We start from the raw sequence: 25,046 nt of genomic DNA, 5'->3' as shown, positions 1-25,046 counted from the left end.
GGGTATACAAGATCAAGACTCGCTCTGATGGCTCTATTGACCGTTATAAGGTCCGCTTGGTTGCTCAAGGTTGTACGCAAGAGTATGGTATTGATTATGAAGAGACTTTTGCTCCTGTCGCTCGTCTTACGTCTGTTAGAGCTCTTCTTGCCATTGCCGCAATTAAAAAATGGTCTCTCAGTCAGATGAATGTGAAGAATGCATTTCTTAATGGGGATTTAAAAAAGAAAGTCTATATGAAACCATCTCGGGAATATCCTTGTCCTTCTAATAAGGTTTGTCTCCTTCACAAGGCACTTTATGGACTTAAGCAAGCTCCTCGTGAATGGTTTGACAAGTTCAGCAGTACCATATGCAGTCTTGGTTTTACTTTTAGCCCTCATGAGAATGCCCTCTTCATTTGTAAAAGTGAACTTGGAGTTGTTCTTATACTTTTGTATGTTGATGACATGATCATTACTGGGGATAATGTTGATGGTATCTCTGATCTCAAGGCCTTACTTCACCTAACCTTTGAGATGGAAGATCTTGGTTCTCTCAGCTATTTTCTTAGTCTCGAGGTCATCTCCACCGATGATGGCATCTATCTCTCTCAGGCTAAGTATGCTTCAGATCTTCTTGCTCGCGCTGGGATTACAGATAGTCTCACTGAGTATACTCCTCTTGAGCCTAATGTTCGATTTACCCCTATGGATGCACTGTTTTGGATAATCCGACTCTATATCGACAGTTAGTTGGCGGTCTCGTCTACTTGACTGTCACCCGACCAGACATCGCCTATCCGGTTCATGTACTTAGCCAGTTCTTGTCAGCTCCTCGTACTACTCACTATGCGGCAGTTCTTCGCATTCTTCGCTACATCAAAGGCACTCTATTTCATGGCCTTTATTTTTCTGCCTATTCCTCTTTGTCTCTTCAGGCTTACTCCGATGCTAATTGGGCTGGTGATCCCACTGATCGTCGTTCTACTACTGGTTACTGTTTTTTTCTTGGCGACGCTCTCATTTCTTGGCGTGCTAAGAAGCAAACGTTCACTGCTCGCTCAAGCACAGAAACTGAGTATCGTGCCCTCGCTGACACCACTGCTGAAGTTATCTCGGTTCGTTGGCTTCTCGAGGATCTGGGTGCTCCTCAGTCGTCCCCTACTGATGTTTTTTTGTGATAACCGCAGTGCTATTCAGATCGCTCATAATGATGTATTTCATGAACGCACCAAACACATTGAGATTGATTGTCACTTTGTTCGGCAACGTATCCTTATTGATGCTGTTCGTCTCATTCCTGTTGGAACACTAGATCAGACTGCTGATATCTTCACGAAAGCTCATCACCCGACTCGTTTCCGGACTTTGTTATCCAAACTCAAGTTGGTATCCTTAACTCCCACTTGAGTTTGAGGGGGGATGTTAGAGAATCATTAGCATCAATTTAGACCAATTAGTATCGTCTATATTTATATAGTACATCTGTATATTAATTATAGGATTCTATGCCTTTATTATTCTTATTCATTTAGCACCTATAAATACCCCTTGTATATTGTACCTTTTATCAACTTGAATAATACACAAAACACTTTTCTCATATCTCTCTCTTGTTTCTAACATTAGAGATTATATTTTGATACAAATTTTTTGTAAGTATTATTAGAAAAAAATATTTTTATTTTTAAAATTTGATAATTTTATATCAAGTAAATTTTTAAAAAATATTTTTTATGAGGAATGATCAAATTTTTTTAAAAAATAAAAATTTTTAGATATCATTTTTTTTTCATTTTTTGTGTGCATTTTTAAGTAATTATTCAAATATTTAAACAAAATAAATCAAATAAATAAGTTAAATTTTCTAAATAAAATAATTATTCTCTAATATTATCCTTTTATAATTTTTTAAATGATTATATTTTCGATCATGTTTAATTTTGTGTAAATTACTAGAGACTCTAGCATTTCACTAATATACACATAATCTATAGAATCTAAACACAATTTACAAACAAATAAAAGACAACATAAATGATTGAAGGTTGTAGCAGTTTATACGGAAAAAAAAAAAAGAAAAATGAAAACAGTAGAATGTCTCCACTTTCTACAGTTTATGTATAATACTCTGTCTTTTCTTTTGATTTTTCTCTCTCTACTTTTACTACTACTTTTAGTTTCACCTCCATTAATCTACGGATATATCTAAAATAAACACAATAATTATATGTATATCAGATGTGCTATATTTATATATATTATTAGATTTTATTAAATAAAAATTAAAGACTAATATAAAAAAAGAGTGTTAATTGTAACACTTTCACTATCAGAATGTCACATTTCCGACTGCGCTACTTTGATAGCAAGAAGTATTACGACGACTTCATATACTTAGGCTCAGTTTGGATAAATAACTTAAATAAGTTCTTTTGGAAAAGGAGTTTAAAGTATAAGGACTTTTATTAATAGTAGCTTATAAATAAGTTATTTTGTGTTCGGATTTTTAACTATAGAAGTACTTATTTTAAAGTTGTAGCGTTTGGATAAATAACTCAAAAAATACAATTTGTTGGGGAAGAACATAAAAAAAAAAGAAAATTATAAAATTAATTATAAAAATAATAGCAAGTTGTATAAAAATTAAATCACATATAAAAAAAATAAAATTAAAATCACATATAAAAAAATAAAATTAAAACTAAGATTCCATAGCATACAAAATATTTAATACAATTTTAATAATAAAAATAGAATGATACTGGAAGGAATATATGCTGGTACAGATGGAACAGAAAATGGTGGTGAAGGGTCAATACTTCCAGCAGATAAATCATTACCTGAAAATGGTGGTAGAATGCCAACACTTTCAGTAGATGGAACATTGCGTGAGGATGATGGTGAAAGGCCAGTGCTTCTAGAAGATGGAACCTTGCATGAAAATGGTGGTGGAGGGCCAGTATTTCCAGCAGAAACAGGAAACATTTTTTCAGAGAATATCAATTTTTTTTCACAGAAGTGATAAAATGACTTATCAAAAAGGAGAAAGTCATCTATTTCTACTTCTTCCAAAAGTTATAAATTAACTTTTCGGGAAGTTAAAAGCTCTTTTTAAAAATAGTGCCAAACACACTTATCATAACTTTTCATAATTCAAAAGTCAAAAAAAGTAACTTTTGTGCGTTCCCAAACGGGCTCTTAATAATAAAATTGGAGCTTTTGACTCGAAATCGTATCGCTGTTCTTTTGAAAAGCGGAAAAAGAATACTTTTAAATAAAACAAAACAAGCATATACGTGTACAAAACTTCAAAAATTCTGAAACTTACATTGATGGACTCTAATAAATACAGAATATTCTAGTTCATAAATAAATATCTTTAAATATATAATATTTTAAATGATAACATAATATTTTATTTTTATATGAATAAATATAAAATATATAAATACAAAAAATATAAATATTTTTTATTCATTAAAATTAATTATTTTACAAAAAAAATTTTAGAATATTAAAATTTATATTAAAAAGATATTTTAAACTGCAATATAAAAATATAAATATATAAATTTTATTTTATATTATTTGACAAATAATTAGATTATTATATTTAAAATTTATTAACTAATTACTTTTGTTAAAAATATTATTATATAATATAAATTTTTATTAAAATATTTGTAAAAATATAATTTATTTAAAAATTATGTATAATACTTAAAAATATTAATTTTTTGTTTTTTAATATATTTTAAAAAAAACTGAATAAATAATATATATAATATATAATAATGACTGATGTAAATTCTTTTGTTTTTTAGACTCTCTAATATATATGTCATCTCATAATTTTTTCTTTTAGTCTTTTTTATTTTTATTTATTTTGTAATAATATTAAGTAGATAATAATTTAAAATTATTTTTTAAATTTAATATTTATAGTTATATATATAATATTTATAATTAAATATTTATTATATTTAATATCATCTAATTATTTCAATAATAATTAAAAAATATAAAATAAGATCATATTTGATTTTCTATTATTTCCAATTTTTTTATTTTTCTAAAAAAAAATTATTCTTTAACTTGACCAAATTTATATATATATATATATATATCTTTATCTGCATAAAGGAATTTCTTGAAAGCTCACTCCGAACTTGAATTGGATCTTTGACTGGTGTGCCTGAAAATGTGATGGATAAATGGGCTTTTGAAACTCGATTTGTCGCAACAAAACAAGAAGTATTGTTTCCGCTTTTTCAAGTAGGGATCATCTCTCAAGTGTTATGATCCTCTATTGCTGCTCGGTAGTGGCTTAAGGCTCAATGATTGATCTTCTGTCCACTCACATTCTTTTTATCGAATCCTTCTAGGACTACTCCTGCTTGCTCTTGGCCTTGGCTGCTTAGAGACATCCCTTTAGTTCGTCTTAGAGAATGGAATTTTGAATTCCATTTTCGTCTTATTGTGGGTCGGTCATCTGTTCAATCTGGAATTACATCTCTTGTTTGGTTTCTGGTACCGGTTTGAGTTCCTTTGTTCAAATCAATATCTATGTCAGACATCCCTTCCCGGTTGTCCTGTCCTGTTCAACCCGTAGTTCTTCTGTATGAGGCAAAGGCGAATCCCTTATACTGTATACGGTCGAGCTGGCTTTGCTGGTACATAAAGCATATCGGCATATTGCTTGTTCAGTGTGGTACACATATCTGTCAATGTCAATCAAATATCAATCAAGTAATAGAATTCATTTCCCCTCTCCTTTCGAGCTGAGGAAAACGTGAAGAATTTTTTATGAGCTTGTAAGGCTCGTCGTTGAAGTGGGGAGCTGGGCAGAAGGAAAAGAGGCTCCTAGCGTGAAGGTAGCTTGCTTTAGTTTTATCCCTTCGGGGGAAGTAGCAACAGCCTTTATCTAATCGACTATTTAACCATCTCACCTGAAAGTCACTCGCTACCTTAAGGCATGCTTTTACTCCAACAGCTAACTCGACGGGACTTTGCTTTGCCGGGGAAGAACTCCGAATGAATACCTTTCGCCTTTGATTGGATGCCCTGATCCAATGGCTTCATGCCCAAGGAGAGCACACTCTTTATGATTTCACTAGCTGTTGTAGAAGGCAAATCCGATCTATGCCCAAACCACCAGGACGAGAGAATCTGTATCTGATCCTTCCTGGGAGTGGGAGGAGACAGAGTCAAATCAATCGACAACAAAAGGAGTCACTCGTGGCACACTGACTCTATTCCAACTTCTCTGCATCAATGCACTCACTACCTTTTAGCCAAGGAAAGCAGTCTTTTCAAGAAGAAAGTCACAGTCACACCGCTACCACTATTCCAACAGCTATTGATTCTCATCCGAGGAGAACGGAACTACCTTTAGAGTAGAGCTAACTGCTGCAGTTACGCCTCCAACAGATGAAATCGCACCGTCGTCTTCCCGCATGGAATTCGTGAACAGGAAAAGAAAAGACCTCTAGCTCCTGGCCCGAAAAAAAGCATTTGAACAAGACCACGGACATCATCACTAAATCATATTGACTATCCAAAAGCATACCTTATCAAGTTAATCAAATAATCTCTGTCAACAATTGGTTCACATTCATTCCCTTATATATATATATATATATTCAAAAAATTATGTACAAATGTCTTTCACAAAATGTTTTTCATCATATATAATTTATTAAAAATATATTTTGTTAAATCTATGAGTAAAACATAATATATTACCTGACTTTAATATTATTATTATTATTATTATTTGATATATAAAAAAATTAATAGATAGTATACATATTAGAAAAATTATTACCTATTTTATTGTACGAAAGTGGAAGTTTTTTGTTCCAAAAAATATAAAATATATAAATACAAAAAATATAAATATTTTTTTTATTAGGATTAATTATTATACAAAATAAATAAAAAAATATATTAAAATAATATTTTAAATTATAATATAAAAATATAAATTAATTAAATTTTATTTTATATTATTTAACGAATAATTAAATTATTATATTCAAAAAATTTATTGACTAACGACTTTTATTAAATATATTATTATATAATATAATATTTTAATAAAATATTTGTAAAAATATAATTTATTTAAAAAATTATATATAATACATAAAAATATTAACTTTCTTTGTTTTCTTAATCTTTTTTTAGAAAAACTGAATAAATAATATAATTTATTTTTTTTAGACAAACTCATAATATATGGATATAATTACATACAATAACTGATTTACATTTTAATTTAGATAGTATATAGTATATATATTATTTTGAAAAAGGTACAGAAGGAAGTAGTATATTTATGTGATTACATTTTTACATCATTATAACTTTATATACAGTTTTTGATATTTTTAATTACGCAAGTTTCATTAGTTTAAATCGGATTAATATAAGTGAATATATAGTTGGTAGGCATGCATTCAAAAATATATTATTTATTCAGTTTTTTTAAAAAAAATATTAAAAAAATATAAAAAATATTAATATTTTTATGTATTATATATAATTTTTAAATAAATTATATTTTTATAAATATTTTTGATAAAAAAATTACATTACATAATAATATCTTTAACAAAAATAGTTAGTTAATAAATTTTGAATATAATAATTTAATGGACAATATACTGAAATAAATAAATTGAGTGAATTCTTTATCTATATACATGATTTGGAAACTGGTTACGTGCATGTGCAAATTGATTATTATATAATCTGTGGGAGCCAACCACGGTTTCAAGTTTATACATAAACCGTGGCTACGTGGCACGGGTTTACGTTGGAAGAAGATTGATCATAAATTGTGGCAAACTACCACGGTTTACTAAGGGAGACAAATATACATAAAATCTTGTAAGCAGCAACGGTTTATGAAGGACTTTCATTAGGCATAAACCTTTGTTAGCTGCAACGGTTTATGAGGAGAGAAACTCTATGTATATATGAGTGACATTCAAACTACTAAAGAGATCATTGCGTCACCATGGCAAAGTGAGAAAGAGAGTTTTCTTATCTTAGTGTATTGCTTTGGGAAAATTCAAAAAAGTAAGAATTTTGAAATATGTTAAACGGTTCCGCTATGTTACCAACAGGATATCTGCCAACTTCTGCCAACTCTTGTTTATAATTGTGTTTCATAGAAGTGTGTTTGTGGATGTGTCTAATAAAAATATTTTTTTATAGCTGTGTTTAATAGAAGTGTCTTTATAAATATATTTTCTGGATGTGTCTATTTAAAATATATTAATTATTAGACACATCCACGAACACACTTCCATGAAACACAATTATAATTAAGAGTTGGCAGATAATATGTTGGTATCCTATACTTTTCCTATGTTAAAATATGTTAAAATTTTAACATATTTCAAATTTTTTTTAAATTTTAAATAAATGTACTCTTATTATTTTAATTTTTTAATTTAAATAAATATATTTATATTATTTTAAATAAAATTTAAAATTAATATTAGTAAGTTTATTTAAAATTTAAAATTTTAATATTTAAAATAAACATATTCTTATTATTTTAAATTTTTTTAAATTTAAATGAACGTACTCATATTATTTTAAATAAGTATATTCTTTTAATTTGAAAATAATATGAATGTATTTAAATAAAAAAAATTAACAACTGGTATTTTTTAAAAATTGAATAAATATAATTAATCATATGGGTACAAAATAATACGAATACATATAATTTTATAAATCATTAATTTAAATTATATCTATTTAAAATTTAAATTACAAACTAATACAAATTTTATAATTTAAAAATCTAATTATTTAAATAAAATTAAATTGATTAAAATTTATAAAAATATACTAATACAATTTAAATCGTATTAAAATGTAAACAAGTTTGTTGAGTTAATAAACAAACTTTACGTATTATTTTGTATGTATTTGTATTATTTTGTACTCATATGATTAATTATATTTATTCGATTTTTAAAAAATACTAGTGATTAATTTTTTTTATTTAAATACATTCATATTATTTTCAAATTAAAAGAATACTTATTTAAAATAATATGAGTACGTTGATTTAAATTTAAAAAATTTTAAAATAATAAGAATATGTTTATTTAAAATATTAAAATTTAAAATTTTAAATAAACTTACTAATATTAGTTTTAAATTTTATTTAAAATAATACAAATATGTTTATTTAAATTAAAAATTAAAATAATAAAAGTACATTTATTTAAAATTTTAAAAAAAAATTTGAAATATCTTAAAATTTTAACATATTTCAAAATTTTTGCTTCTTTGGATTTTCCCAAAGACATTAAGACAAGAAAATTCTCTTCCTCATTTGCCATGGTGACAATGATCTCTTTAGTAGCTTGAATGTCACTCACATATACACAGAGTTTCTCTCCCCATAAACCGTTGCAGCTAACAAAGGTTTATGCCTAATGAAAGTCCTTCCTAAATCGTTGCTGCTTACAAGGTTTTATGTATATTTGTCTCCCTTAGTAAACCGTGGTAGTTTGCAACGGTTTATGATCAATCTTCTTACAACGTAAACCGTGCCAGGTAGCCACGGTTTATGTATAAACTTAAAACCGTGGTTGGCTCCCATAGATTACATAATAATCAATTTGCACATGCACGTAACCAGTTTCCAAATCATGTATATAGGTAAAGGATTCACTCAATTTATTTATTTCAGTACATTGTCCTAATTTAATTATTTGTCAAATAATATAAAATAAAATTTATGTATTTTATATTTTTATGTTGCAGTTTAAAATATATTTTAATATAATTTTTAATATTATAAAAATTTCTTGCATAATATCTAATTTTAATAAATAAAAAATACTTATATTTTTTGTATTTATATATTTTATATTTATATATTTAAAAATAAAAAATTATGTTATTATTTAAAATATAGTATATTAAAAGATATTTATTTATATACTAAGATATTTTGTATTTATTAGAGTTTAGCAATGTTTTTTTTTTTATATTAACTTTTAACTTTCATTTAATAAAATCTAATAATGTATATAAATATGACATATCCAATATAGACATAATTGTTGTGCTCATTTTAAACATTGCCAAGTAATTTTTTGATACACGGTAGATGTTTTTTTTTCCCCTCCTATTTAGTTAAATATAATTTTCAAATACCTCATAAGTAAATGATGGTATTAAATCGTGAGAATTACGATTCTCTCTCATTTCAAATTTGATTTAATTAATTACTATGTTGGTCGGATAATTTTTTCAAAATATCAATTAGGTTTTTATATATATATATTTAATTGAATTTTTAAACTGCTTTTAATTTTGTAATTAAATTTTTTCTAGTGTAAAAAATATTAGTTAACTAAATATTTTTTTATAAATTAAAAGTATTTATAATTAAGAACCCAATTAGATCTTTGATCACATTTTTTTTACATGAAACGGATCTAATTACGAAATTGAAAAAGTGTAAGAATCTAATAAAAAATTAAAATATAGAAACATAATTAAAAATTTGGTAAAACAATAAAAACTAATACATTTTTAAATTTTCTTTAAAATATTAATATAACCTTCTTATATTCATTATTTTAGATCATGATAAAGAGAATCCTGATCCATATTTTGAATATTAAAATAATAATTATTTGATTTTACTAAGTGATAGCATCTCATCACATTTAAAAATAAAAATTTGTAATAACAATATATCATTAATTTAAAACTTCAACGTTTTATTTCATTAATTTTCCACTTATTAGTAGTAACAAGGAAAACACAAAAGCTGGGTTTATTATTAATAGGGATCGGATATTATTATAATAATGAAAATCTTAAACACTAATCTCTAGTCATGACTGAAACAGCAACAATTGAAGCCCTCACAATGGCCATCGACGTAATTCCTTTCTACACAGTCTTCAAAGCAAGCGGCATTGTTATCTGGACATTTTCCTTTACTCTTGGCGCACACCTTCCTTTCGCCTTCAACCATTATTGTGCCACTTGTTGCTTCTGCAATAATTGGTAAAAATTAATTAAACCCAATGTCATTAGAATTTTCGTGTACATCGAAATAATTAAGGGGCTCTTTAACAAAAAAAAAAAAACAAATAACTTTATGAAAAATAATTTATTTTCTCATGTTGAAAGGATATTTATTTGATTAAGCTTTGAAATGAGTTTTATTACCTGAAGCCAATAGCACTGCTACGAAAAGAATGCACAAGAAGATTTTTTGAGCCATTCTACGAAAATCACCTTGTATTCTTTTGTATTCTTTGAATAAAAGATTACGAATACAATGTCATTTATTTTTACATTATTTATAGTGTCACGGAAAACTACTTTTTATTTATTAGAATATATTAAAATTAATTAATATTTATTATCATATAACTAATTCTACTATTAATTACTATTAGTTATTAATTGCACATTTATAGTTAATTCTAATTGTAACAAATTTGATATTGTTAGAGAATAGATTTATAATTATAGGATTACAGTTGTAATTGGTTATTTTTCATAGAATTTGTTAGAAGTTGGAATAAAAACAATTATATATTGTACAAATAGATAATGTAGCTTGTAAATTTTTTGAGGTACATTCATTCAATAAAAATCACTTTTACAAAATTTCTTTTTCTTCTGTGATTCATCTCTCTCTCAGCTCTATGAGAATACACGAATAAATACCTTTTTAAACTCACTTTCAACATTTATCATTCAGACTATTTGATCTATATAAATATTTGTTATAAGATATAACAATTTTATTATTTTAATTTTTTTATTATTTATAAATACCTTTTATATATTATACTATTTTACACAATTAGAACAGACATAAATTTTTTTTTTATTACTGTCTCTTATTTTTCTAACACTACTAATATAATATCTTTTGCTCTAATTAATGAGATACGACTCTATTTAGTTACTCAATTAACTTTTATTTAATATTAGGTTTAATTTATTTTTGTTATCATAATTAAAATATCATATTAGGTTAGTTTATTTTTACAGGAGCCTATAAATAACCTAACCAATATGAATGATAAGTCATACTTTTTCAAGAAAGCAAAAGAACACAAAGTAATTTTGGCAGAATGGCAACTAATGCTGCTCCAAAGCTTTTTTTGTGTATTCTTTTTGTGACTTTTCTTTTCACTTCAGGTAGAAAATTGTGTCTTAAATTTTTAGTGATACTATATCATAAAATTATTTATGATAATAGTTTAAACATTTAAATACAAATACATAAATGATTATATATTTAACTTAATGAATATAAAATATAGGATTAAGTACGATTTTGGTCTTTAAGTTATAGGTCGAAAATTTTTTTCGTTTCCAACTTTTTTTTGCATACAAAATCGTCCCTAAAGTTTAATTTAATTTTAAAATCGTCCTTATCTTAGGGACTAAAATCGTATAAAAGTAGTGGCGAAAGCAGAGGCAGAGGTGGATCATAGACAACTTCTTCTTCTTTTCTTTCTTATTCTTCTTCTTCCCTTCCTCCTTTGCAAGAGCAGAAATACTTTCTTTCTCTTATTTTTTTATTTTATAATTTTTTTGTTATGAGTAATTTGGTCAAAAATTTTAAAATTTACGTAAAAAAAAGACAATTTTAAAACTTAATTTTAAATCTTAGGGACAATTTTGTATGCAAAAAAAAAATTGTAGACAAAAAAATTTTCAATCTATATTTTAACGACCAAAATCATACTTAACCCTAAAATATATTTAAATATTATACTTATCTATCAATTGTGTTGATTATTGCAGAGGCAAGAAGTGGCACCGTGCATAGGACTTCACTAATGTCTTGCGAAGACAAAAAAGATCAAAATTGTAACAATAATGAATGCAAGAAAGTGTGTGTCGAAATTAAACACTTCCAAGTTGGTCACTGTACTCCCACAAGAGGTTGTTGCTGCTACAATAATAATAGGTTAATTTGAGTGCTCTTCTCATTATGTTTGTTCACATGCATATGTATTTTGAACAAACATATCTTTTTATGTATTCCGTGATAAAAATAAGTTTGTGGAGAATTATTGAAATAAAAAGTTATTAAAGTCTTTTTTACTTTAATATGATGTATGCTTGTTTATTATAAAATTAATAATAAATATTAAATAGTTAGTTGTGATTGTGGAGGGTATGACTTATTAATTATTATGAGCGAGGCTTTCAAGAGGTAGTTAATGTGATGATCACAAAGAATTATGAAAATTTGATATTTAAAAGAAAAGAAATGATAATGGTGTCAGATAACGAGAATAAATATTATTAGGAATAATTTGGAACTTTTGATTAAATTTTTTTAAAAATTAACAAAAATTTTATTAATATTTTTATCAAAATTTTTTTTTTTATGAATATAAATTCAATTTTAATTTTTTGTAAATAATTTTATTTATATTCTAAATATTTATGAATAGAAATAGTTATTTTTTTTAAGAAAATATATACATTCTTCTAGTCACCAAAACATCCATGTATATATATGACAAGTCAATTTGATTTAATTATTTGATAGATAATTTAATTTCGGAAAGTTATGACCTTATGATATTCATGTAGTCAACGCAGGGTTAGCTATATATATTCCCAAAAAATTTTAAAAATTATATTTTAATGTAATTTTTTTTAAAAGCTATTAGAAGAAAAGATATTTTTATCATTAAAATTTAATATTTTTTATATTAAGTAAATTTTTAAAAGTATTTTTTTATTATGAATGACTAAGTTCTTTTAAAAAATAAAAACTTTTTAGATGTTAACATTTTCTCTATTTTAATTTTTATGTACACTTTTTAAAGAGTTAGTCAAATTTCTTCACATAAAAATTAGATCAAATAGAGGCGAAAGCTAGTGCACTCTGGGCAAAGTAGGGAGTGCAGCACTCTTTAAAAGTTAACCTGCTATCAAAAGTAATTAGGTAAATTAAATTTATTTATTATTATTTTTTTTGTCATGGACTGAACAAACAAACCGGCACTAACAAAAAAAACTAATTCGCTCGTTTAACACAGGACTATCTTTACACCAGAAGAGTACTCAGAAAAATTTGATCGATTTCCTCCGTTATTCTATTATTGTTGATGTGATGTCTTCAAGCATTTTCACGGTTTTGTTTGCTAGCAGGTGCTTCCACTATTGTTCTATCTAGCCACATATTTTGACGCTCTTGAATCCACCCCATTCCACATCTACCATAAATGGACCTTCAAAACCCGAAAAATTGCTGCCATAGAAAAGGAAGACGCTATCTGTCGCCGCTGCTGGTTGGCTAACTCCAAACGTAAAACTGATTCTGTAGAAGAATCGGTCTCCATGAAGGCACCATAATTCTCAGATGACAACGCAATCAAAGCACAAAATACATGACAGTTACAACAAGTCCATTATCTTTTATTTCAAATTATCCTCAACGTGTACGTAATAGAATGAAAAATTAAAATACAATTATATTTAAACAATTATTGGTATTATTTTTATTAATTTATTCAAAAAATAATTAAATTTTGAAGCTAATTGGTATAAAATATTACATATATAAAACTAAGAAAAATTTTTATTTGTATAAGAATGAGCCTAATAAATAATTATTTTATTTAATATATAATTAAGAGTATTTCTTTCTTTGCCAACGAGTTATAGTTCAAATGACATAGTCTCTATATTCACCTAAGAGTTGGTAAAAAAAAGAATACTTTTTTTATTAACTTTTTTAAATATTAATTATTTTTTTTACATACAATATAGAAATAAATGAATATAATATTTATTGAGTAGACGCAGTTACGTAAAAAAAATTTATTATCATAGTATTTGAACCAAAGAAAAAAAATATTATTTTAAGAAAAACTAATAATATATTTTTAATAATATTCTTAATATAAAATAATAAATTTTAAATATTTTTTAAATAATATATATCAACTAAAATAATATAATTATCCCAAATAATATATTATAAATATAGTAAAATGACATATTTCAATAAAAAAATTGTTAATAAAAACTTATATGAATTTTTGTTTCGCACAAAATAAAATTATTATATGTTTGTTTGTTTTTTACGTTGTATATATATATTTTTAATTAAATTAGTATAATACAAAATCTTTTATCATTCTGTTCATATTTAATGTTTTAATTTTGTTTTTCACAAAATAAAATTATATATATATAACACAAAATTTTTTATCATTGTGTTTATATATATATATATATATATAACACAAAATTTTTTAGCATTGTGTTTATATTTAATATTATAATTTTATTTCACACAAAACAAAATTTATTTAAATTTTAATATTATATACATAATATATATTTAATATTATTTTTTTTAAAATTCTAATATATTTTTTTTTTAGATTTAGTACATGAATTTTTAACTTATTTTTTATGTATTATTTATTTTAATTCTAAAGTCCAATAATTTTTTTTACAGACATGTTTTTAATATTTATATACTATTTTTTTATTTTGAAGGTTACCTTTTTAAATCCAGACCATTCAAATAAAATATAATAAATGAAGAGTTCAGATTTACGAATTCACAAGGTGTGCAGCACTCCATAGTTAGCAAGGAGCGTTTAAGGATGAGCCTCAAATAGATAAATTAATTTATCTAAATAAAATAACTATATTCCAATATTACCTATTTATAACTTTTCTAAAATATTTATATTTCGGTCATGTTTAATTCTATTTTAAGTTTTTAGAGTCTCTAGCATTTTACTAATATACACATAAATTATATATAGAATCCAAACACAGTAGTTTTTTTTTTTAAAATAACATAAACTATTTGAGGTTTTTTTAGTGGCTAATTAGTTCGAAATAAAAAATTTTCAAGATTTAACTATCATTTTACTTAAAAAAAGAAAAATGAAAATCATGGGATGTTTAATTTCCACAGTTTATGACTTTATGTACAATACTCCGTCTTTTCTTTTGATTTTTTTCTCTCTCTACTTTTATTTCTGTTTTTCGTTTCACCTCCACTAATAATCCACAATTTCTGTATAATACTCTACCTTTTCTTTTGATTTTTCTCTCTCTACTTTTATTATCGGTTTTCATTTCAACCTCATTAATTCATTATTTATGCATAATATTTTGTCTTTTCTTTTAATTTTTCTTTCTCTACTTTTATTACTGTTCTTTATATCACCCCCACATTAATCCATTGTCGTTTATGCACAGTACTCTGTCTTCTCTCTCTACTTTTATTACTGCTTTTTGTTTCACCTCCACTAATCCACGATTTATGTACAATACTCTGCCCTTTCTTTTGATTTTCTCTCTCTACTTTTATTATTGCTTTTTATTTCAACCTTATTAATCCACTATGTATGCCCAATATTCTGCCTTTTCTTTTAATTATTTTATCTCTCTACTTTTATTACTGCTCTTTATATCACCCCACATTAACTTTCTAAAATTTACATCTTTTAAATTTTAAATTTTTATTTTGAAAGACAAAGTGTAATTTTTTATTTTTAAATAATTTTTTTATATATTTTCTTAATTCTACCTATAAAATAAATAATAAAAAATTATTTTTTTTCTAAAATAAAATTCAAAATTTAAAAGATCCAAATTCAATTCTATAATAATCAAAATTGCAGCAATTTCTGTATCGTAACTTAAGTGTTCTTCTCATCATGTTTATTTGTTCATAAGTATTTTGAACAAATACATGTTTTTGTTTTTATGTATTCTATGATAAAAATAAACAAATGGAGAATTAACGAAATAAAAAGTTACTACAAAATTAAAACTTTATTACTCTTTCTAATCCAAAATAAATGTTCAGTTTTTAAATTCAATTTTGTCTAAAATAATTAATTCACTTTTTTATTAATGATTTTATTAAATAAATAAAAAAAGAAAATAATTGGTACGAATTGAAGAAGTATTGGAATAAAGTAAGTGAGATACTATTCTATTTGGTTACTGAGTTAATTTTTATTTAATATTAGTGTATGTTCTTATATTCTGTATGGAATAATACATAAAATTATATAAAAAAATTTATTAAAAAATTAAATAAAAAATATATAATAATTATTATTATAAATATATATTTTATAAAGTTATAATGTTAAAGAAGACACACAAAGTAATAATGCTGCTTCTAATAATGATATTGAGATTGAAATTTAGAATAATGTTAATCTATTTCATATTAAATTTATAATGATCAAACATTAATTTTTTTAATTTCATATTATTTAACATGATATAAATTTATATTTGTATTTTAATTTATGTATAAATTTTAATTTTTTATCTTAATTTATGTATGAATATATAAATTTTAAAGTGTTATTTAATTGTTATAGAACCGCTAGGAGCCTTGCAGCCATTCATGACTAAGATTATCATGGCATTGCAATGTTACATTTTAAGTTTATATAGTATTTTTTTTAATAAATAAGTTATGAATATTTATCTTTATTTTAAGTTGTTATGTGGGAGTATATTGTGTTTTATTATCTTGTGTTATTTTTTTAAAACAAATTCAATATTTACAGAGATCCGCTTCTTTCAAGTCTCATAAAAATAGATAAATGGTTTCTGTGATGGATATAAAATGTTGGTGGATACAAATACAATGACTACGAGCCTTCTACCAATCAGTGTGCAACATGTGGACATGAGCTATCGGTTTGATTATGGAGGAAATTTGGGCATTGTGGGTAAGTCGTTAATTAGGGACAGTAAATTTCATTGAGTAAGATTAGAATTAAAATTAGGAGGTGGTGGGGAAAAAAATAAAAAGAACAGTAGGTTGTTTATTTGGTTCAATATGAGTTAAAAATAAAAATGACATTACTCTAATTTTAAAAGTGATTTTTATTTTTATGTTAACCACTATTGTACACATTGTACACCAATTACATTGGTTTCCCGGCCCATGCTTTTCTGTAGCGTGAATTTATTTTAATTTGAATCTAATTCGATCTTTTTTTTTTTTTTATTTTATATCCCTAATTCTGTATGTGTAGAGCGTGTTTTTCATTTTCTGCTTCATCTGTTTATTTTTTTTTTTTTCTCCATCTTCTATAGAGCCAAGATATGATTCTAATTAAACAATATTTTTCAATTAAATCAATTTGAAACTACTAAAACCATCCTTAAAAGAAGTGAACAATATTTTCAATGTATCTCTTAGCGTTGCAACATTATGAGGAAAACAAAAAATAAATAACAGAACACTTCACCGATTAAAACCATCCTTGTATGAAGAACTAACGATAGCTCATGTTCACAAACAAATTAATGCAGAATCCAAAAATTAAAATAAATAAAATAAAATAAAACGAGTCCAATTTAAAAGCTAAGTTCACAGATTGAAGTAAACTAACCCAACGCAATATGTAGCATAAGTAGATGCAAAAATATTCCAATAGGAACAAATGAAGAAAAAACATACGAATAAATCGTTAACAAAATAGTGTCTGAGTGATTGGCATCTAGAATTTTATGAAGCAGCTCAAAAGATCAACTAGTAAAAAGTTATTACGTGAACTAAAGAGATGCAACAAAAAGAAAAAAATAGATGAAGAAATGATGAAAAACACGTTATGCAAATTTGGAATTAAGGTTATAAAAAAATCATAATGTTTGGAAAAATTAATCAAAACAATCAAAAGTTACTTTATTTAATATTCACTAATTATCGCTAAAAAAAGGTATAATTTTACATATAATAAATATGTAATTACAAATGTTATGTAATAAAATTATAGATATTAATTATATTATATAAGATAACTTTTTAAATATTATCTCTCTAACATTATCGTTAAAAATTATATTTTGTAACTATATATAATTTATGGTAAAATTAATAATAAAATATTATAATTTTTTATTTTAATTAATATTTTTTATTTTATATAGTATCAATTTTGTAATATTTAAAGATAATATTTATTAATTTGTAATATAAAATTTATAAAATTGTATACACTAATTATATATTAGATTGACTCAATTATCTAATCTGATTTATTTTGAATTTTTAGAATCTAATTTGTGCCTTTAAAATAGTCCCGATAAAATATTAGAATTAGATGCAAATCTAATTAAATTTTGGTATGACCCAACTCATATACGTTTCGTTCTATCTGTCATACAGGTTCATTTGTATTTTGTATAATTATTTTAAAATACAATACTTATATTGTTTTTGGTTCTTTAAATCTCAACAAAATCCTAATATTGAATTTTACACAGAAATAAAAATACCTTTATATTAATTATTCTACTTTTACTTTTACTTTTAGGTTTTTTTTTTATAGAAAGAAGAAAACTAATTTTTCAAAAACGTTCAAGGCACAAATAGAAAATAATATTATTAGGGGAAAAAATCCGATAATTTATCATTTCTCATTTTCGGTGTGTTTTAAATTCAAATTTAGATGAATATAAAAAGAAAAAAATATCGAAGTCATCAAAACATCTTCCTCTCTCTCTCTCTCTCTCTCTATATATATATATATATATATATGTCAATTGATTTAATTGTTTCATAGATAATTTAATTCCAGAAAATTATTATATTCATAATTCATCTGATCAACAAAAATTAAACTATCAAAATGGTATTTAAAAATTTACATTACTAACAAAAATAACACTAAACATTACGAACGATAAATATATTTCCAGAAGGTTTATAAATATGACAAAAATGGTAAAATATTAACATATATGCTAAAAAAAACTTCAGAGGTCAGATTTTAATACGATTTTTTTTAAATATTGTTAGAAAAATAATATTTTTTATTGTCAATGGCCAAGTCTTTTAGAAAAATAAAAAAATGGTAGAGATCAAAGTTTGTTACATTTTTATAGACACCTTTTGAATAGTTATTCAAATATTTTCATAAAAAGTTAGATATAGATGGATAAACTGCTTGTTAAATGTAAATATTTTTTTAGCACTTATAAAAATCTAATATTTATTGATTATTTTCATCATGTCTTCAAATTATTCGAAAATTTATTTACCTTTCATATCTTTAAGTATTATATTTATCAGCGATATAAACTTTTAAATACTATTTTAATAATTTATTTGATCAACAAAATATCATATATGTATATAATGTCAAATCAATTGATTTAATAAACTGTTTCTAGAAGTAATATATTTTAATTAAAAGGATTGAAAACTAAAATTTATATAAAAAAATCTTTAATATTTGTTTCGAGGATAAGTTTATATTAGGTAAGTAATTTGTCAACAATAATGTGAGGTAGCAGCATTTATAACCCCAGATTCACCTTAGCAAGACCCTATCTATTATTGTCATCATAATTAAATATTTTTTGATTTTTCACACTCCATTTTAGGGTGTCGTTCGCCAATGGATTATTGTATGCACAAGGTGGGATTCGAACCCCAATACTTATTTAAAGAGACTAATGAGTTAATTACTAAACCAACCCAAACTTAATTTTATCATAATTAAATATCATATTAGGTTTAATTTATTTTGCAGGAGCCTATAAATAAATTAATAGAGTTGATTATTCATATTCAATTATTCATTCAAAGAAAGTAAGAGAACACAAAGTGAGTTTAGCAGAATGGCTACTAATATTACTCTAAAGCTTTTTTTGTGCACTCTTTTGGTGGCTTTGCTTTCCACTTCAGGTAGTAAATTTTTCTTAAAGCTTTTTTTTTTTGTTTCAAATTACATTTTATAACAAAACCATGCTGGTTTCAACTTTTCTCTTCAAGAAAATCAATAAAAATATCTAAATTATCTATTCCAAATTATTTTTAGAATAACTTCAACAAAAATAAACTCTTAACCTTTTTACATACATAAAAGAAAAATTTAAGTTCTAAAAAAAATCAGTACATCCTAAAATGAGAGAAAGAGTAGATTTCTTATTCTGAATTATTTATTAAAAAAAACCATACAAATATATTATTTTGTTCATATCACATTTGGATGTTACACGAAAATTCTAGTGGGCTATAGATATTATTATTGTTAGAATATGTAATAAAATTACTTATGCTAAAAATTTAATTTATTAGATAAGACTATATGAATAGTTATACTTAACATGCTCTTCAAACAAAATTTTTTTATTTATTTAATACATAAATTTTGCATAGCTATTTTTTTAAATTACCTTAAACAAAAAACTTTTTTTTTAAACAAGAACTTAACTCTAGATTTTTTCGGTAAAAGAATTTAATTCTATATCATAACTTTCTCATTTCAAACATTTAGACAATTAAATATCAATATATGACTTATTATACTTAACTGAATGAATATAAAATATATTTAAATAATAAATACTATATTAATCTATCAAATATGTTGATTATTGCAGACGCAACAAGTGGCACAATGGATAGGATTGAAAATGTGGGTTTTTGTGATTACAAAGGACAATGTAACAGTTCATCATGCAGTCTTTTGTGTACTAAACATTATCACTACCAAATCGGTCAATGTATTGCCACAGTAGGTTGCTGCTGCTATAATAATAATAATAGGTTAACTTAGGAGCTTTTCTCATTATGTTTGTAGCAAGTGGAGAATCAATGAAATAAAAAGTTATTGAAGTTTATTTTTTGCTTCAATATGATATATGCTTAATTATTATAAAATTAAAATTTTATTACCCTATCTGATCCAAAATAAATTTTTCATTTTTTAAATTTAATATTGTCTAGAATCATTATTCACTTTTTTTTAGTGACTTCATATAAATGAAAAGAGAGAGTAATTGGAATGAAGAAGTATTGGAATAAAGTAAATGAGATAAGATTCTATATGATTATTGAAATAATTTTTAGGAAAAGTCTAGGGCCAGCAACTTTATTAAATTCTGGCCAGCATGTAACTAGTAAAGAAAAGTGAGTCATTGGATGAAATTTCACACCAATCTCACACCATTAAAATCATCATTAATGGCTATTTAATGACTACAAATCACAAAAGTTACTGACCCCTAACATTTCTCTAATTTTTATTCGCTAATTCGTTTAATTATTCAGTTTTATAACTGTAAGTTACGTTAATCTTTTAATTACCAATTTTTGTTAACTGTATGTTTTGTCTCTCCCAAGTCCCACGAAAAATCGAAAATAGATGTCATGTTCTTCAATTTTAAAATAAAAGTATTTTCAACTTTTGTCATCGATAATGTGATGTAAATGGATAAAAGTTAATGCATCATAAAAATATCGATGATTTAGCTGCCAATTTTAATATTTTATTTTTAATTATTTTTTTAACAATATCAACAGTAAGTTGTCAAAAAATATCAACAGCAGAAATAACTGTCGGTTTTTAATGTCGAAAAAAACATTTTCTTGTAGTGTCAGGTTTCTTCCATCCCATCTATTTAAACATTTTTTGAGATTAACTCTTGATTGTTGCTATTTTAAAGTAATAAATAACTGTAATACACAATCAATACAATTATAGACAATAAATTATAAAAAAAATATTAATAGAAATATTAGATTTTATATTAAAATAAAAATATATAAATAATGAATAAAAATCTGAAATTAAAATTAAAATATTTAAGATCATAGAAAGAAATAAATAAAAACTTTTTATAAATAACGGCTCAAATATTAACGTGACAATAAATTGAATCAATTAACATATATATTTAAATTAATTAAATTAAATGTTGATATAATAAACTAATTATAATTGTTTGATTCAATACAATAAGTTAAATAAATAAAAAAATATATTATAAATACGAAAATGTTTGGTAATAAAAAAAATAAGCCAAAAATAGCTATAATTTGTCTTATTTAGTATTTATTAATTGTTGCGACAATTAATGAATGTTAAATAAGACAAGTTTTGACTGTATTTTTTGTCTCCCTAGCATTACCCTTATAAATATGTCATGTAAAAGTATAATATTTTTAAAAATCATTAATCAAATACATAAAATCAAAAATTAATATAAATTAAAACAAAATTAATTTATTTATTTTAATCAAATAAAATAATTAATATAATTGATTAGTTATAGTTAATATAATAAAATAAAATAATAAATAATTTAATATTTATTTTAATCAAATCAAATAAACAATTAATTATAACACTTTTAAAAATTATTAACCAACAAATATATATGACAGAAAATTAATACAATTTAAAATAAAATCAATTTATTTATTTCAATCATATTAAATAATTAACATAATTAATTAATTATAATCAAACAAAATATTAAAAATTTAATATTTATCTCAATGATATTCAAAAACTTTCTTATTTAAGGGTCGTTCTTATTAAAGCAAAAAATAATATCCTAATAGTGTTAAAAAGATAAGAGAGAGCAATAAAAAAAGAATTTGTGTTTATTTTGATTGTATAAAATAGTAAAATATAAAAAAATATTTATAAGTGTTAAAAAAATCAAAATAATAAAAACGTAATATCTTATAATAAATATTTAGATATGTCAAATAATTTTAATATATTCTAACAAGTAGAAATTAGTTTTCCATGACACTATAAATAATCTAAAATATAGAAGGGATGACATTCGTATTCTTTTATTCGAAGAAAACAAAAGAATATAAGGTGATTTTCATAGAATGGCTCCAAAAATCTTCTTGTGCATTTTTTTCGTAGCTGTGCTATTGGCTTCAGGTAATAAAACCCATTTCAAAGCTTAATCAAATAAATACTCTTTCAACATGAGAAAATAATTTTTTTCATAAAGTTATTTAATTTTTTGTTAAAGATCCCCTTGATTTCTATGTACACGGAAATTCTAATGGCATTGGGTTTAATTAATTTTTACCAATTATTATTGCAGAAGCAACAAGTGGCACAATGGGTGAAGTGGCTGAAATGAAGGTCTGCAGCAAGAGTCATGGAAAGTGTCCAGATAATAGATTTTGCTCTGCTTACTGTATAGAAAGGAATTACCAAAGAGGCCACTGTGAAGGCTTAGCTTGTTGCTGTTTCATTCACGACTAGAGTTTAGAGTTTAAGATTTTTGTTATTATAATAATATCCCTATTAATAATAAACACAGCTTTTGTGTTTTCCTTGTTACTACTAATTAACAAGTGGAAAAATGATGAAATAAAACTTTTTGAAGTAGTTTTAAATTAATGATATATGGTTATTACAAATTTTAATTTATAAATATGATGAGATGCGATTACTTAGTAAAATCAAATAATTATTATTTTAATATTCAAAATATCGATGAGGATTCTCTTCATCATGATCTAAAATGAATATGAGAAGCTGGTTATATTAATATTTTAAAGAGAATTTGAAGGTTTAATTATTTTGTTAGTTCTTATAATTTTACCAAATTTATAATTAGATTTTTATATTTTTTTTTAATTGGATCTCTACATATACTGCTTTCAATTTTATAATTAGGTTTGTTTCATATAAAAAATATTAAAATTAACATAATATTTCTTCTAAAAAATATATAATCAAAGATTTAATTAGGTTCTTAATTATAGATATATTTAATTTACAAAAAATATTCAGTTAATTCTAATATCTTTTATATTAAAAAAAATCTAATTACAAAATTTAAAGCACTGTAGCGATTCAATTAAAAATATATATATAAAGATCTAATTAAAAATTTGATAAAATTGTAGAAATTAACAGAATAATTAAACCAAATTAAAAAGAGAGAGGATCCTAATTCTCATAATATAATACTTTCATTTACTTATGAGATATTTGAGAATTATGTTTAACTAAATAAGAGGGGGGAAAACATCTACTATGTATCAAAAAATTACTTGATGATGTTATACTTAATATCCTTATATTTTATTTGTAAAAGATAAAAGGTCAGAATAAATATCATAAATCAAGAAAGTAGATGTGGTACTAGGTAAAACAATCATGTTACTTGTAAAACTTTAAGGAAACACATCGATCTTTAATTTACTGTTATATTTATGTGCTTGGTAAAGCTGAAATATGTAATAAATATTTTCTCTCAACTTTCTTTGATATCAAACACATGATCAACATTTTATAGATTAAGGTATAAAAATGCTGTGTATGTACACAAAACAAAAAAAAATCACAAATTAGTTACTATATATTTATATATAAAATTATAGATATATGTGTTGTTTGTACCATTTTCAATGTATATTTTATATTTTAATATATATTTTATATCCGTCATTAATTTAGTACCAATTTTTTGTGTAAACATAATAGTCAGTAGTCAATAAAGCATTTATTTGTTTTTTCAGTTGACCAAAAACTATTGATTTGTTAAGATGAAAAAATGCATTTAAATGTTGTTCATATATAAGGAAAGTAATTTAATTGGTTTTGACTAAATATATAAGGAAAGTAATTTTTTGTGTGACTATTTCATTTTATAAGTTTAAAATAAAACTATAAAACTTTGATATCTTTTAGAATATTCTAAAAGATAAAGTTAAATTTTAGAAAAAATGACAAATTGATTCCTAACTTTTTGATTTGCGGACATTCAAATTCCTGAAGATTTAAAAATGCATTTAAGTTTTTGACCTCTTCAAAATTTGGACATATCGATCCCTAAATTTAATTTGTCCAATTTTTAAAAACTCTCTCACGTGTGCATCTGTATCAACCAGGTCAATGGAGTCACATTTGATTTTTTCATTAAGTCTGACAGACCCAAGTGAACATAAGGGATCAATATGTATAGGTTTTGAAAAGATCAGGGACTTAAATATATTTTTAAATTTTCGAAGATTTAAATATATGCAGATGAAAAGGTCAATGACTTATTTATCATTTTTTTTCTAAATTTTAAGAAACAGGTTAAATTGTTAAATGGGATAAAGAAATTATGTGAGTAAGTTTATAAGTATTGAAATTAAAATTAATAAGCCCGTCTAGCTCAGTCGGTAGAGCGCAAGGCTCTTAACCTTGTGGTCGTGGGTTCGAGCCCCACGGTGGGCGATGATTATTTTTTTAACACACCATTTTTGCT

At 24.1% G+C, this 25,046-nt stretch overlaps 5 long non-coding RNA genes and 1 other non-coding gene across 6 annotated transcripts in view; 5 read left to right on the top strand and 1 right to left on the bottom strand.

The window, feature by feature from the left end:
- LOC140177133 (uncharacterized) overlaps positions 1–25,046 on the top strand; it is a 109,980-nt gene that overhangs the window by 26,912 nt on the left and 58,022 nt on the right. The gene's annotated exons all lie outside the window — the stretch shown is intronic.
- LOC112729425 (uncharacterized) lies at positions 9,728–10,312 on the bottom strand. Its single transcript, XR_003166528.3, has 2 exons — positions 10,206–10,312; positions 9,728–10,028 (listed from the first exon to the last, which is right to left on the bottom strand). It is a non-coding gene; the product is annotated as an uncharacterized lncRNA (long non-coding RNA).
- Positions 11,081–12,113, top strand: LOC112729424 (uncharacterized). Its single transcript, XR_003166527.3, has 2 exons — positions 11,081–11,192; positions 11,805–12,113. It is a non-coding gene; the product is annotated as an uncharacterized lncRNA (long non-coding RNA).
- Positions 19,608–20,651, top strand: LOC140177374 (uncharacterized). The gene is made up of 2 exons (XR_011869220.1): positions 19,608–19,713; positions 20,412–20,651. It is a non-coding gene; the product is annotated as an uncharacterized lncRNA (long non-coding RNA).
- Positions 22,617–23,185, top strand: LOC112729423 (uncharacterized). Its single transcript, XR_003166526.2, has 2 exons — positions 22,617–22,714; positions 22,884–23,185. It is a non-coding gene; the product is annotated as an uncharacterized lncRNA (long non-coding RNA).
- Positions 24,943–25,015, top strand: TRNAK-CUU (transfer RNA lysine (anticodon CUU)). The gene has a single exon. It is a non-coding gene; the product is annotated as a tRNA-Lys (tRNA).

The sequence above is a fragment of the Arachis hypogaea genome, chromosome 12 (assembly GCF_003086295.3).
Source record: "Arachis hypogaea cultivar Tifrunner chromosome 12, arahy.Tifrunner.gnm2.J5K5, whole genome shotgun sequence".
Classification (NCBI taxonomy): domain Eukaryota; kingdom Viridiplantae; phylum Streptophyta; class Magnoliopsida; order Fabales; family Fabaceae; genus Arachis; species Arachis hypogaea.
This window is presented reverse-complemented; position numbering and strand designations above follow the sequence as displayed.